General features: G+C 43.0%; 1 long non-coding RNA gene across 1 annotated transcript; it reads left to right on the top strand.

Moving 5' to 3' along the window:
• Positions 1–14,459: 14,459 nt before the first annotated feature.
• On the top strand, positions 14,460–17,059 carry LOC114603808 (uncharacterized). Its single transcript, XR_013394312.1, has 2 exons — positions 14,460–14,571; positions 16,688–17,059. It is a non-coding gene; the product is annotated as an uncharacterized LOC114603808 (long non-coding RNA).
• Positions 17,060–17,070: the final 11 nt, after the last annotated feature.

Below are 17,070 nucleotides of genomic sequence, written 5' to 3'. Positions count from 1 at the left end.
GTACCTTGCTCCTCCCAAAGAGGGTGCAAGAGGACCAACCAGGTCTGCATGAACTAGCTGGTAGGGTTTGGAAGCCTGCCTGCTAGACTCCTTGCCTTTTGGAGCAACCTTCACCTTGTTCTCTGCACAAGATACACATTTCATGTGAAATTTACAGGGTTTGATGTTCAAACCTTCAACCAATCCTGGCATCTTGGCCAGCGCCTGCCAAGACATGTGACAAAATCTTCGATGTGCATCGTGAATGCATCCTGCATGAAGAACCTTGTTAGTTTGTGCAACACAACAAGAATCAGCATTAGACACAACAGCATTGTCATCATAAGTTATACAGAATAAACCATCTATAAACTTTGCATGCAAAATGTCCTCTTTGCCTTTTCTGATGACACAGACACTCCTCTTGAAGGATATCTCAAAACCACGCCCAGTCAGCTGTGGGACACTCAGCAAATTGTCCGCAGCTCCTGGAACATACAGTACATTACTGATGGTTGTATGCAAACTTGCAAGTTTCACAGTCCCTTCTCCTGCAATTTGCAATGTCCTTCCATCAGCCAGGTGGATCTCTCCTTCTTGAGGCGTGAAGGAGATAAACAGGTGCCGGTCCTTCGATAAATGGCGGTTCGCACCAGAGTCTACAACAAACCTGGCTTTAGCCTTTGGAGCAGTCTTTGCAGCAAGCAAAACCTTGTTTTCCACCGGCGTGGGCTTTTGCAGCTTGCCCCCCTGCTCCTGGCCATCAAATTTGCCTTTAGCCTTTGGTGAAGCAATGCCAGCTAACAAAGCTTTGTTTTCCACTGGCGTGGGCTCTTCACCCCCCTTCTGCTTCGGGCCATCTGCAGGCATCTGTCTTTGTTTACCTCTGGCCTTCCGGCCTCTGCAAAGACGATGACCTTGGTTCCCATGAGAAACAGAGCTCTCAGCTGCCGACTCCTTGGCTCCCCCTGGAGGCTGGAATGCTGCCTGGGATGACATCACAGTCTGCTCCCCCTGCAGCTTGCAACCGGTGCCCTCAGCATCCCTGCATTCATTCGCATTCTGGGAAACAGCCAGGACCTCCGATGCAGTCAAACTCTGGGCATTCATACTCTGAGCTGGGATGACTGGCAGATGGGCAGCTTTCAAAGCATTCCACATCTCACGTGCCGTCACGTTGCCAGCAAGCGTAGCAATTTCCTCCAGAGAGACTGATAAGACTATTACGTCAATGGCCCTCAAATTCTGGGCCTCCCATTTCTCTGTCAGAGGATTGGGGGGGGGGGCTTCACTCACAGTATGCCAGACTCGATACTGACGCAGCAGACTCTCACACCATTTTGCCCAGGTCTGATAATTGTGCCGATTTAACTTTGGGCACTCAGTGGCCTCTGAAGCTTCAAAAGCGTGGAAAAACTCCATTCCAGCTTTTTACTTGAGCCGTGAGCCTTTATGCCTTCAAAGACTTCCTATCTCGGCAGCTCATTAATCACGAAGCCTTTGGCGCAGCTCCCAGACCCATTAATCTGTCGGAGTTCAAAGGCTCTTGCCACTGCAAGCAGAAAAGCCGTACTTTCGCTTTTCCTTCACATACCTCTCAACGCAGTCTGTCGCAGTTTTACTCTCCTGTAGGTGCCGTGAATCTGGGCCCATAACCTTGTTGTTGGGATACTGCCAGGGAGATAACGTCCATCTGAGCCCCCAAGCCGGCTGCCGGACGATCCATCTGCCTCTGTAGTCACGCAGTCACGCAGTATCATTTAGCGACATGAAGCCTTAGAATCCACATTCCTAGGCTAGTGCACACTCTTTCAGCAGAATCCACACAGCAAAAGATGCACAGCAGGAGAGCATATTTACAGTTTATTCAACGTTGGTCAGAACAAAGGAAAGACATGTCCGTCTGCTTCAGCGTTCAAACACAGACAGAGAAAACGAAAGCAATAGCAAACATAAACATCCTGCAACAGGAAATACGCAGACTCTGTGACTCACAAGCCTGCTCTCTCTTAAGGTGGAACGGAAATATCCTAACAGAATTATGTGTATTGTCCAGGGCGTTGGGTATAGGAGGTGCAACGGACTTCAGCCATGTAAACATGTTGAGGCCTGGGTCCCAACCCCTGCAATACTGAGGGGCTAACATCCCCAACCATCACTGGGCACCCTATGTATGCCCCCACCCCTGGGGAGACAAGGAGCCAGGAGGGGGCTGGGACAAGTGAGGGGATCTTCACCTTCTCTCCCCCAAAACTCCCCCTGGCAGTCCAGGAGTCGAGAGGGGCCTGGGAGTAGTGAGAACGATCTTTGCCTTCATTCCTCCCAGCCTCTGCCTGGTATCCTTGCAGCCGGAGGGGGCTGGGACGAGCGAAGGCGAATACCCCCTCCTTTGCTCTGCCTCCTCCTCCCTGCCCTATGCCACACTTATGCCACCCAAATACATTTATTCTTCAACTTCCTTTCTCCCCTTCCATGGTTCCTTCTAATTATTATCCTCCTGCTACTGCATATTCTAATTACTCCATATAAGTTATACGATATACGATACACAATATCTTTATTGTCATTGTCCCATGCAGAACAATGAAATTGAAAAACTACATAAAACTACTACTAAACTACATTAAACTACTACAAAACTACATAAAACTATTACAAAACTACATAAAACTACATGAAAACTACATAAAACATTCAAAAACCTCTAAAAACTCTGAAACCCCATTTTAAAATACACTATACTATAGAGACCCCTTATGTTACTCCATTTAAGTATAACTTACTCCATATAAATTATTTCTCACTTTCTCCCAACTTAATTATATGCTGCTGAATTTACTTTAATTCTACTAGCATTTTATTTGCTAGTTATCAGAAAAGTTTCCTCCAGAACTTCCTGCTGGATACGGATAATGGAGGATGACAGAGACTGCTCGCTCTGAGCAGCCTGATTGCCGTGAGGATCGAAGAATGGGGCTCAGGCAAAGCACCTTCTCAAAAGAGCCTGAAGGAAAAGTTCAGTTTCTGGAGGCTCCAGTGGTGTCAAAATATGCTCTCTGGATTCTCGCAAAGCACCATAGGGAGCTGAGAAAGATCCCAGATTGAGCTCAGACACATGGCACAATTGAAGACCTGCAGAAAGCTGCCTCTTGTGCCTCTGTTGAAGCAGTGACATCTCCAAACAAAGGAATTCGGACCAATTCGTCAAGGCAAGAAAAAGAATTTAAGGTAGTGTCAATAAAACAATTGGATCCATACTAGGGTGGCAAAGAGGAGGTGTCTCCCCCGGACGCGGGTGTTGATCTGCATGGAAAAAATATGCAGGGACTGAATTAAGAATGAGAATGAGAAGAAGTACAGTCTAGTGATTATTTTTACAAGCATTCCCGGTGAAGAATTTCGATTAACTTGTGATTTCTCTAAAGCTCTGGATGCAGAATTTTGGTGACTTTATAAATATCTTCCAGCAAGCGAGTCAAATCACAAAGATCTTTAAATGTTGTGGAGGGGAAAAGAGGAAAGTGGGACTTTGTGTTTTCCTTTCTTTTTCCTTTTTTTCCTTTAAAAAATACATATTTTGTATATATTTTTATTTCCTTTGCTTCCTTTTGATAACCCAAAGGAGATGGACATTGTGCGACTGAATTTCAACTGAATTACTTTGTGGATTGCTGATTTTTTTGTAATATATAAACTAAGGATTAATTTTATTCACTCTGTGCATTTTTACAATTTTTTATTGGGATCTGACAGGGTTAGGTACTAACTGGTGACACAGGGAGGAAATATAGTGATATAGTGATATAATGACACAGTGAGGCCCCAAAAAATTTTTTTTAAAATTTTTTATCTTTTTTATTTGCTTTTTAAGTATTTCCCTATAATAAAGGAAAGATCGCCATCTAGTGGCATTATGATATGGCTATGGCTAAAGTTGGCAAGAAACTACCTTCCAGGCCCATCATAACACCAACTCAGAGAAAAGGTTTAATTGTAGAAGGGGACACAAATCTGATTTGACATTAGAATTTCATTAGAAATGAGAAAAGAGATGGGGGAGGGTATACAGAGACTGGGACAGAAAGCTGATTTTAATGCGCAGGTAGTCCAAAACTTATCAATAGATATTGCAGAACTGTCACACAACTGTCTACTTCAGAAGTAGAGAAAACAGTACAAATTTAAAGCTGAAAATATCCAGCTTGGAGGAGTCACCTAAGAAAGTACAAGGGGAGGTAAGAGAAACAAAGAGGAGCAAGAAAGAATGAGGGAGGACACTGAAGCAATAAAATTGCTTTATGAACAGACTCTGGATGAGATCACAGTTTTGGAAGCACATCTAAAAGATCTGATTCTTAGTTTGAGATTTGAGTGGAATTAAGTGAAAAAATAATGAAAGAACTTGCGAATTTGATTGAAATGGATGGAGAAACTGTTAGAATGGCAGTGGATAAATCTTTTCATTTAAAATCAAGATATGCTAAAGCAAAAAATCTGTTGGGTGATTGGTTTTTTAAAAATTCAAAGAGATGTAAAGACAGAATATTACAGAAGCACTAGCAGAAAAATCTCAGGATGATGACCAGAGAATAATAATTTTGAAAGAAATCCTGATGGGACTGCTTCGGAAAGGAGCAAATTACAAATATCTGAAAAGACGCACCGTGATAAAACAAAATCGCTTTTCATTGGGAATACCCTGAGGGAGTCTCCTTTGCATTTAAAGGGAGAAAGCAGAGATGTAGAGATTCCACAGAAGCAGATAAATTCTGGAGAAAGAATTAGCAGGAAAAGAATTAGCAGGAGAAAGAGCATTTGGTTTGGAGCCACAACATGAAGAAGAATCAACAGAGGGGGAGAAGAGAGATAAATGAATAAAGGACAAAATGGCATTGATAATCTTAATTTGGAATGTAAATGGACTCAATAATAAAACAACAAGGATTGGGATTGAACATGTGGAAAAAATAAATAAATTTGGACGTGATTTGCTTTCAGGAAATGCATATTGCGATGAAACAACAGAAGAATTCTGATCAATAAAAGGTTATTGAAAGGACTTTGTAGCCTCTGACCGTACAAAGAAAAGAGGCATAGTAATGTATACAAAAACCAGAATTAGATCCAAAACAATTATTTAAAGATGAGTAAGGAAGAATACTGATAATATAGATAACATCACAAGGAGAGAGAAAAAAAGAATATTAATAGATGTATATGAACGGAATTACAAAAAATCTGACTTTTAAAAGAGATGAGGAAATCTTATTTGAATATACGAATGAAAAGATAATTTTGATGGAAATATGTATGGTGTAGCTTCCCTGGAATGGGACAGGACTAGAAGAAGAAGCGATACATAAGAAGGGAAGCTACCTAAGGCCTTTTTCAGATGACAGAAAACCTAAGTCTAATTGATATGTGGAGAGAGAAACACCCACTGGACAGACAATTTACATTTTACTTAGAATCATAGAGTTGGAAGAGACCACAAGGGCCATCGAGTCCAACCCCCTGCCAAGCAGGAAACACCATCAGAGCACTCCTGACATATGGTTGTCAAGCCTCTGCTTAAAGACTTGTCTGAGAATAATTCAGCGAGTTGAACAAACTCTGTCTGGACGTCTAGAGGTTTGTACACTAAGGTAAAGAAGGTAGAAATTTTACCCAGGACATTATCTATCAGATCACAACTCTATTATTATGGAATTAAGAACAGAGCAAAATTGCTGATTCAGACTAAATGAGAATTTATTAATCAAGAGATATTAGAAAAGGGGGAAAATATTAAGAGATTGTTCTGAAATCACTCTGAATCAGGAGGCAATTTGAAAGTGGTATGGGATGCAAGTAGAGGAGTCAAAAGAATTTTTTTTTTTAAGAAGAAGCTTTTTAATAATCGCCTCTTTCAGCGGGTCTGGGAAGGCTTCCTCACAGAGGGAAGCATTCATCACCCCGCAGAGCCCATCACCCAGCCCTTCCTGGCTCACTTTTATGAGCCAGGATGGGCAAGGATCAAGGAGACAGGTGGTTGGTTTCACTCATCCAAGCAGCCTGTCCACATCCTCGGAGGTAACAGATTGGATGAGCAAGTAAAAAGGATGAGCAAGTAAAATACTGTGATACACTGGACAACTGATATCAGTCATAAAATAATAATAATAATAATAATAATAATAATAATAATAATAATAATAATAATAATTTTTATTTATACCCCGCCCTCCCCAGTCAAGGCCCGGCTCAGAGCAGCTTACAAGCAATAATAAAAACAAGATGAATGATTACAACTTAAAAACAAAATTAAAATACAACATTAAAATATTGAAACATTAAAATATTAAAATGTAGCCTCATCGCAGGAGGAGAAGGAAAAGAAAAAAGAAAGAGAGGGAGGGAATCAAATTGGCTCCAAGCCAAAGGCCAGGCAGAACAACTCTGTCTTACAGGCCCTGCGGAAAGAAATCAGATCCTGCAGGGCCCTGGTCTCATGAGACAGAGAGTTCCACCAGGCCGGAGCCAGAGTTGAAAAGGCCCTGGCTCTGGTTGAAGCCAATCTAACTTCCTTAGGGCCCAGGACCACTAGGGTGTTGCTATTTATGGACTTTGAGGCTCTCTGTGGGGCATACCGGGAGAGGCTTTAAAGGTCAAAACGAGCACCTTGAACCTGACCCTGTACTCCACCGGGAGCCAGTGCAGCTTAAAAAGTGCTGGGTGAATATGCTCCCATGGCAGAGACCCCGTGAGGAGCCTCGCTGCAGCATTCTGCACCCACTGGAGTTTCTGGGACAGCTTCAAGGGCAGTCCCACGTAGAGCGAATTACAGTAGTCAAGCCTGGAGATGACCGTCGCATGGATCACTGTGGCCAGGTCGGGGCGGGAAAGGTAAGGGACCAACTGCTTCATGCGGCGAAGGTGGAAAAATGTCCCCTTGGCTGTTGCTGTAACTTGCTCCTCCATGGAAAGGGAGGCGTCAAGGATTACACCCAAACTCTTAACGGAAGGCAATATAGACATGGAAGCATGGGAATGATTGTGGAGTATGGATATAAAATTCACAGCATGCTATGGTTTAATAGATAATTATATGAAAATGATATCTTGTTGGTATCTAACAGCGAGTAAACTGGCAAAAATGTATAAATCTGAATCAAACAAATGTTGGCAATGTAACGAGAAAGAAGGTTCTTATTATCATATGTGATGGTCTTGTAGTAAGGTTAAAAGTTACTGGGAAATGATCTACAATTAATTGAAAAGGATGTTCAAAAAAACTTTTGTAAAAAAACCACAGAAGAGCTTTCCTTCCTTCCTTCCTTCCTTCCTTCCTTCCTTCCTTCCTTTCTAAATATACTTTTATTAAAGATTTCTTACATTTTCTACAGATTAGTTTCATTTGCTGAGACATTAGTGTTGTATTAGGGAAAAAAGGGGGTAAGAGGTGAAGGGGGGAATGGTGAGTCAGGTGGGGTCGGGTGCCAATGTTTCACCTCAGATCATATAAATCTTTCGCCTTTTGAAGCTTTTCCTTTGGGAATGATAGGGACAGAACTACCCAAATTGTATAGAAATACATTTATTAGAAATACATTAAGTAATTAAAGGCAACCTGCAACATTGTGCAATGTGAGAATGAGACATTACGATACTAACAATATGCATAAATGGCAAAAGTTACAGGAAGAATAAGAAATCGAGATAACAAACGTTTTATAATGGAAATGGTTTATTGAATATTTACAGATAAGTTGAAAACAGATAAAAACATTAGGTGGATTATGGTAATAATGTGCAGTTTCATAAGAATATATACAGGTATTAAAACTAGATAATTAAATGAGCAAGTTAAATAAATTGGGATATGCAGAAGATATAAAAAAAATAAATTTAAGGAACCACAGAAAGAGGAGAAAGGAAGTCAAACTTTGAAATGTTAGAATGATTGTAAAACTAATGAAATCTATAAATTGGAAAAGTATAGATTAAAACTTTTTTAAAAAGAAAAAAGATGGAAAAGTTTCGTCACGCAGCAAGGCATCTCGCCTTGCTTTCTCCATCTGCTTAGCATCCCAAGGACCCACCTCCTGAACCACTGAATGTCTCTGGCTAATGGCTACCACAGTGTATGAAAATCCTTTTTTCTGGGGTGGCAATGATATGTTGGCTACTGATGGCTAAAGCAGAATTGTCTTTCTTCAAGCATCTGGTTTTCAGAAGTTTGTAACCTTCCTGAAATCTCCCACGGGTGAATACATTGTCGTATTTATGATGATCGTCTTTACTGTGTTGACACTGCTGATTTTCCTTCTATGTAAGTACATAATTAGCATCCTTTCAATTAATGTCACGGGCTTTCCTTCAATGCCAACAGCATTTCCAAAAAGAGATGGCAGGATCCACCTTCCATTTACCCCATTTACCCTCTCTCTTTGATATCACGGAGGGAGTTACAGCTGTCACCCAGTGAGAGCAATGACACTGTTTTGTTCTTCCCGAATAAGTGAGTTCCCGCACTAGGAATAAACGCCTAGGCTAACACAAGTCCCTGGGACACCCTGGACAATTCCCTTTCCCAGTTGCCATTCTCTGCTCCTTTCCCAACTAATCCTCATTTGCTAAGGGAGAGCCCCCATTCCTGATCCTCACCACCCTGCCCTCTGCTAGGGCTCCAGTCCCCTGAAGGAAAGTGCTTGGGGAAAACAGGCTGCAGAGGATAAGGCCATGGCCAAAGTGGGTGGGTCCAGAGCCTACCTAAATATCGAGATATATGCAGGGCCTTTTTCAGCCGGAATTCATCAGGACCCTGTTCTGGCCCCTCTCAGGTGGGCGCCATTGCCATTTTAAGAGAAGAAGGGAGGCATTCATGCTGAGTTCCAGCACCTCTTTTTGTAGAAAAATAGCACTGGATAGATGAGCCCTTGACCTATTTGCAGACCTAATTCATTTTTAAAGGGCACTCCAAAGTAAGCAAATCTCAGGTGGAGGGAATCAAATGATCCAAGAATTTGCATATTTTAAGCATGTGGCAGAGCATGAGGCAGCCTGGCAAATGAAGACTGTAGGACAAAGAGGACAGGTCTATCTAGACAACCAAAAAGCTAAAGCTCTCAAAGGAAGGCCAAACCATCTGATGACAGAAGTAACAGGCCAAATTGAAACAGCAGCTGCCCTGCTGGTCTGAAGTCCTACCAAGAGCTGAGAGCAGGAAATATTAATAGAAGTCATATTCATGGTTTTGTTGATTTGATTTCTTATTTGCGTTACAAGTCATCAATTTAAATTCAATATTAAAAGCAGTTTGAAACCAAGTATTCCCTCCCCCAGGTAGTCAGACATTTTAATCATTTCTTTTCTACCTACTTCATCCTTAGATCAAAAGGAAGTAAAAAAAAGAGACGAGTTTCAAATGGCAATAGATATGATTCGGACCTTTGTTGTTGGGCTTGATTCAATCCATGAAGACAAGGATGGTAAGCATTTTTTTATCACGGTTTCATTGCTCAGCAGGAAGAAAAGCAGATGGTTGTGATTCTCACATCCCCCCACTAGAAATGCTGTCCTTCCCTATCAAACTGTAATTCACAATGTTTGTGCTGCTGCAAGCTTTTAGCACTGGCACAAGGGAACTTTGCCCCCACGTCTCCCTGCATGCCATCACCAAAGCTGCTCTGCAGGGTGGGGAGAAAGTTCAGAACAGAATGGAGGGAAAGGGGCGGAAGATTGCATTGCACAAGGAGAAATTCCTGAGCTTACAGAACGCCCTCTTTAGAACTATGTGGAATGCAACCCAATATTCATCAGGAAAAGAGTTTGGGTGCCTGTATTTTCTTAGATTTCAGAAAGCATAATAGAAAACTGTAAAGTAATCTTTGCATATTTGGCTTTACTGTGTGACTCAGTGGGGAATTGTTTTGTGACCCTGTGATTCCCAGCAGAAAAGGAGGACAAAGGAGAGGAACATTAGAGATACTTCATGAGCCACTTTCAATATGAGAATAGGATAGTGGATTGCATGGGTCTTTGGTCTGATCCAGCTGCAGGGGTCTTCTGAGGCTTTTCATTGGTGATCTCAGCCACAGAGAATCAAGTCTGTCCTCATATTCATAAGAACCCCATTCTGGAGCTCTGCTTCTTGTTTCAGGCTAGAGTGTTTGAAAATGGTTGAAAATGGTTTCTTAATATTTGCAGATTGTTATTTCAGATACTCTTTTGCCTTGAACTATTTCAAATCTTTTAGACTTCGGAATACTTGCTGTGGCTCAAAACAAATCAGAGGAAATGCGGTATCTTGCCAACAAAAATGATGAACTGCAAAAAGTAATTGGTAAGCTACCCTGTGATGCTGAAGAATTGTAGTGCAGTGGGATCCTGCCCTGATTCTGCCCCAGCTAAAAGCCCCTCCTCTAGCTGAAAACTCTTAAAGCCAGAGCAGAGTGCTGCCCTCCTTTGCACCTGGCCACCCTAGGGAAACATCAGAGACACTCAGTTCAGCTCTCCTGAACTTTTGAATTGACTCTATGGTTAGGAAAGAAAAGACTTTGCCATTCTTTGCTATAACAGAGACAATCAAAACAGGTCAGCTGAAAGACCTGTCCTTTATTATTTTCACTCATGAGAGCCCCGCCTCTGCAGAGACAATCAAAAGAGGTCAACTGAAAGAGAGAGATTCATGAGCAGCCCTTCAAAGGCAACTTCCGCCAACTTGGTCAGAGAGACTGCTGGGCAGTGGGGTGGTTGGTGCAACAGCAACATCTCTCTCCTGTTTCACAAGCCCATCATCAGAAAGTGTAAAGTGATTATAAAATTGTCTATAAAGCTTTAGATGCGAGAGCAAAGAATGGGAATGAATGCATATCACATCACTTGTACATAAAAAGCAAGCTAAAGATGTTCAGCACCAAAACGCACATTTTGTGAGAGTCGTATAATGCCATTTCCCCTCTTTCTCTTTGACCTTTGGAAATATGATTGCTTTTAAAGACATTGTTCCAAAACCAGGTCTAAATCCTGATTGACATGGATCTAGAAAAGTAGTTTTCTCCAAGAGCATCTGGATCTGGTCCACAACCACCCACTCAAGAACCTTGCCCAGGAAGGGGAGATTAGCAACCGGCAGGCAGTTACTTAGATTTTCTGAGCACAGCGAATATTTCTTCAGGCCTGCCTTCAAGCAGGCTGGGACCAGCCCCCCTTATAAAGAGGCATTAATCACCTTTCTAGTCCAGCCAGCTGTCCCCTCCTTGCTAGTTTGTATCAGCCACAAGGGGCAGGGTCCAGTGTACAAGTGGTTGTCCTGAAGGATCCAAGGACCTTGTCCACATTCTTGAACCTTGTTGTATAACTGCCCGGGTCCGGCACGTTTCCCTGCGCCAGAAATCCCGGCCGGCAGCAGAGCAGCAGCGTGTGCTTGATGTGTGAGTGAAGAGAGAGTCCAAACGCTGTTTGTGCCTAATCTAAACAGCTTCATTTACACAGACAGATAAAACAAACAATCCCGTCAGAGACCGGAGCTATAGCATTTATCTCTGACTCTTCTCCGGTGAGAAGTGAAAGTAACTTCACAGGCAAAGAACTCAGCTCCTGGATGCAGGAAGCTCCGCCCCAGATGCAGGACACATAGAGGTTAACCCTATAACTACCAAACCTCACAAACCTTACCGACTGAAACATGCCCAACACAATGGAAACAGACTCTGCTCTGGACATTCTTTGAGATTTGTCTGCTGTAATAGCAGGGTGGGTCAAGATGCCAGGGGATGCAAGCAATTTTATCCACAAATGCTTTTCAAGCAAGTCACAGAAAGCTGCTTTCAGTTGTATCATCTCCTTTGGGGCCAGACTGTAGCAGGCCCCACACTACCTGGGAAGGAAAGCTCTGCTGGATAGCACAATGGAGGAAGCAAAGCAAGGCTTCTTTGTATCCTTCACTGCCACTTGGAAGGTTCGAGGATGAACCCTCACCAGTAGTTGAATGCATTCAACGAGATTTTTCCTCCACTTGCGTTCAAGCCATCTCCCAACTTCTTTTTTCGCCCTCTCCTCTGCAGTATACTAGGGGGCAAAACAGGCTGTATGAAGTGGGAGAGGGTAAGGTAAAGGTAAAGGTAAAGGTACCCCTGCCCGTACAGGCCAGTCTTGCCAGACTCTAGGGTTGTGCGCTCATCTCACTCTAGAGGCCGGGGGCCAGCGCTGTCCGGAGACACTTCCGGGTCACGTGGCCAGCGTGACAAGCTGCATCTGGCGAGCCAGTGCAGCACACGGAACGCCATTTACCTTCCTGCTGGTAAGCGGTCCCTATTTATCTACTTGCACCCGAAGGTGCTTTTGAACTGCTAGGTTGGCAGGCGCTAAGACCGAACAACAGGAGCGCACCCCGCTGCAGGGATTCGAACCGCCGACCTTTCAATCGGCAAGCCCTAGGCGCTGAGGCTTTTACCCACAGCGCCACCCGCGTCCCTTGTCCATGGCCCAAGCCAAGGCAGGGGGTCTTCTGGGCCAGATGTCAAGGGGGGAAAACAACTATCTGACATCTGAAGGCAGCCGTGTTCAGGGACGTTTTAAATAGTTGATTCTGTTTTAATTTTTTGGAAGTAGCCCAGAGTGGTTGGGGGGAAACCCAGTCAGATGGACAGCATATACTTTGTTGTTGTTATTTGGTTGTTCCAGAGATCAGCCAAAACTCAGCAGGAGCACCTGTCAGATCAGCTGGAAAATCCCCCAGAGCCGTTTGGAAGGCCACTGGATTTGGAAGCCCACTAGATCCATCCTGTCAGCTCCAGCAGGGAGAATGCTTGGCAGCAAACTGGGTGGTAAACCAGCAGAATCCCTCATCTGTCCCAGTTGCCCAATGCCAGGAACCTACAGTCTAGATTCCCCTCCCCCCTCCACAACACAACAGAGGGCCTGGAAAGAGAAAGAGAATTTTGATAAACCACAACTACTCCCCCTTCCCAACCTTCAAGTCTGCCCTGATGCTGCCCTGAGTATCCAGGTGGAAACAAGTAGGTGAGGTTCTTGACTGCACTCCCTGTTCCAGCTATGCCCATCCAGGTATTTACTGCAGCATCAACATGGGTTGAAGAGTTAATGTTTTTCTTGTTTTAAGATTTCTGAGCTTCCTAGATGAATATATGTTACCATGCGGCGACAGAAATGAACTTAACAAAAATAATTGAAATCTGCACAGGCATACAAGGTGGTTCCCCTTAAATTCCCTATCTTGTTTTCTTTTTCTGATCTTCCTGCATATCTGGCTTGACTCGAAGAGCACCTTCTTGAAAACTTTAATGAGGGTTGGTTTATATATCAAAGAACAATGTATTTCCTTTCTCGTGACCAAGACTCATGGGCAGATTCCAAAAAAAAATGTGAGAGGGAAGGTGCCCAGCTCCTTTCTATGGAAACATATCAAGAACAGGTGAGCATCAAAGCTAAATATAGGAATGGTAGGGGATCTTCTTGAGCCAAAGGGCTCCTATCATCACTATCCATTTAGGAAGCTTACATCTACCTGTACGCAGCCAAGACAGCAATTCCATCAGTCAAGCCAAGGGGTGGGAGGGGCAGGGAGAGCTGCTACCATCTGGGACTCAATAAGGTTTCTTGGAGCTGCTGAGCTCTAATAGAATGAAGCTGGCAGTCAGGAAGGAGATCTTGGAGGAGGAGGAGGAGATACTTCAGAGGCATCTATCTCTTGGATTCTCTGTAAATTCTTCCTCTGCTCTTTGAGATGTATTGAGTCCTTAGAAACAAACGTTTCCCTCACCACGCTAACCTTCTGGCAGGAGAGTATCATGGAGATGACTCTAGAGGAGCTTGCAAGGTATATCCCTCTCCCAGCCCTTTAGCTCTGGCACAGGGGCTACTGGGGTGCTGCAAGGCACAGACATGGGTGAGATCTCATCATCATGCCATCAAGCATACCACAACTGGACTGATTCCAGTGTCTCTGGAACCAACCATCAAACATGGATGCAGAAATTGGAGTATTTGACACACAGGTCACTGTCCTGCTAGGTGGTTCCAAGACCAACTGTTCTCTGGCACAGTCATTTACAGTATCTGGAAATTATAACTCTGTGTCATGACTGGAAGACATATGTAGCCAGTCTCGGTGAGGGCAGGTGAAGTTACCCTTCACTACAATATTTCCTCTTTGGGATTCTTCCTTGATTCCATCACCATCATCTTCGTCATTCCTCATCATCATCATCATCATCAGCAGCAGCAGCATCATAATTTTGATCAGGGGGACAATACCACATCCAGTATATGAAATTATTATTGGAGATGGGAATACAATGTATAGTTTTGATCACTTTCCCGCCAAAATTTGGATTGGGTCTTCAAATGTGATACCTTCTTCTTTTAAAATGTGTTTGTTTCATGTCTGTTGAATTTCTGTAAAGGGCTATAGTCTCCCAGAGAAAGGGACACTGTCTTAAAAGATTTTATTTGTTCTTTCTCAACACCCCTACCCTAGCATTTTATCAACGACCAAGTACGAAAGCGTAATAAGTTTTTTTGGTTTGGAGTCTTTAAAGACGAGGCAAAGAAATGGAGATGGCTGTCAGGAATAGAGGCTATAATCACGTAAGTTTCTGCAGAAACATATGTTAATGGCCTGCATTCCAAAAAGTTGCAGATTCTGTTTACATATAAATATGGGATATAAATAAAATTTATTATTATTATTATTATTATTCTTTCCTTTTCCAAATATATTTTGCTATGCAATTTTCTCTACTACCAAAGATCTACATATGTACTTCTCCACATCATTGCCCAGATGAGCGGCTGCTGCTTCTCACTAGGTTAGAGAGGCAGGAAGGCTACTCTTCCTGCTTCTCTAACCTAATGAATGTGGTGATTCGGAAGAGGCTGAAGGCATTCTTTTAAATGGTTTGTGCTGATTAGCTCAGCTTCAAAAGGACTTGCAGGAACCTAAAGCTGAGCAACACTGCCAGCTGGCAGTTTAAGACACTTCATGGTTCCCTTTAAGTACAGTGGTGCCCCGCAAGACGAATGCCTCGCAAGACGAAAAACCCGCTAAACGAAAGGGTTTTTTGTTTTTTGAGGTGCTTCGCAAGACAAATTTCCCCATGGGCTCGCTTCGCAAGACGAAACGTCTTGCGAGTTCTTGCGGGTTTGTTTCCTTTTTCTTAAAGCCGTTAAGCCGCTAAGCCGTTAATAGCTGCTAAGCTGCTAAGCCGCTAAGCCGTTAATAGCCGCTAAGCCACTAATAGCCGCTAAGCCGCTAATAGCCGTGCTTCGCAAGACGAAAAAACTGCAAGACGAAGAGACTCGCGGATTAATTTCGTCTTGCGAGGCACCACTGTATCTAACAACTCTTTTCAGCTTGTGTGGATGGATGTACAAGGTCAGAGTAAGATCTCACTCACCCACAGCTTGGTAGTAGAACAGAGAACTGGTCTGGCATTTATTACCAAGGCTGCATTAACAGAGGGCTGCTTTCAATTTTGCAAGGTCTCCTGGAACAAAATCCAATGACATTCATCTTCATTGATGCACCCAATACCAACCACGAATCCTTTTTGACAAAGGTATTGAGTAAACTTTACAAACAGGCAGTGGGGTTGTATAATACTAGCTGGGAAATTAAACCCTGTATGCCAGCGATTCCCAGTTAGCTAAGTACTGCAGACCCCTTCATTTTCAAAAGCCACGCCATGGGCCACCATACCTTTGAACATTTTGATATCTCTGTGGCAGTTTTAGTTATGTGAATGACACCATGAAACCCCTGGGTGGGTGGTCCGTGGACCACCAATTGGGAGCCACTACTGTATGTGATCTTAGACTTGATCACCCAAACATCTCATGGGAGTAAAAAACACCTACTATTACTAGTAATATCAATTTAATAGATTCACAGAGAGTTAAAAATGAGGGAGTTATAGAATACTTTTATTACAGAATTTTAGTGCTGTGTAGTGGGACTTGATTCAGTACACAATGGACACTGGAGAATGCAAGTGACAATAAGAGTGTTAGATTTAGATAAGATATATATGTGAGAAAGATATCGTTTCAATCAACCCTATTATGGCTTTGTGGTTATAGAATTAATTTTGTAATTCATTTGAAGACATAGCTATTTTTGTTTCTGTATAGTGTCATTGCTATCCTCATTCATGGGGTGGGTGATGGATGTGAGATGAGGTGGATGAAGGCAGATGCAAATCTAACATGGTTTTAATATGCTCAGAACAATCACTACTGTGCTAACTCTGCTACTTGAGAGTAAGGATCTGTCAACACTCACAACGGTCCAGAGCAGATCTGAGGAGGATGTGGGTGCATATGGAAAGGAGAGAGGGCCAGTTCCTTTGCAGAAATGGAAATCCTGGCAATAGCAGAAGTACTTCATTGGATACTGCCCAAACTAAATTGACTGAAAGTTCTTGTGTGTACCTCTGAGCCTTCCAAAGTGACAGCCTCACTTTTTGTAGTTTCCTATGAGAAATCAGTTCATGTGAAAAGAAAAGAGGCAGTCTTGACCCACAGCTGCTGTTGTTTTCCTTACATGGTTAGAATTCTAAAATCTAGGGAGAAAAATCCATCCCAATTGTGGGTGGATGTTAAGAGAGAAAGAGCTGAACATCTTTTTAATGGTAGAAGGCATGGGGAGCACATGAGGAAGTAGACACCCAATCTTGATTGATCAGTGCTGCTCTTTTCTTTTCAGGTACTGGAAACCAGATGAGCCTAAAAACGAAGACAGAAACCACTGTGCTGCAATAGGCCTTGATTGCGGAGCGAAATGCTGGATTGCACAACACTGTGAGCAACGCTTAGGGTACATTTGTAAGAAGGTGCCTGATGATGCTTGGCTCTAAGAAGACACTTTAGAATGAAAGAAACTGGATCGCATGATCACTACACAAAAACAAAAACAAGAGATCGCCCCACCTCACTGTTTTAATGCACAATCCACACTCTGCCATCTAGATTATAGGACTCTTTGGCATCAGCACTCAAAAACACCTTGAAAAGACCTTATTCTGCAAGCTCAAACGTAGATGGCTATGAAAATAAAGAATGGAAGGGTCCAGTCATAGCTTGTTTTCT

Source organism: Podarcis muralis, chromosome 9 (genome assembly GCF_964188315.1).
Source record: "Podarcis muralis chromosome 9, rPodMur119.hap1.1, whole genome shotgun sequence".
NCBI lineage: Eukaryota > Metazoa > Chordata > Lepidosauria > Squamata > Lacertidae > Podarcis > Podarcis muralis.
Note: the sequence above shows the minus strand (reverse complement) of the source record. Positions and strands in the feature narration are given on the sequence as shown.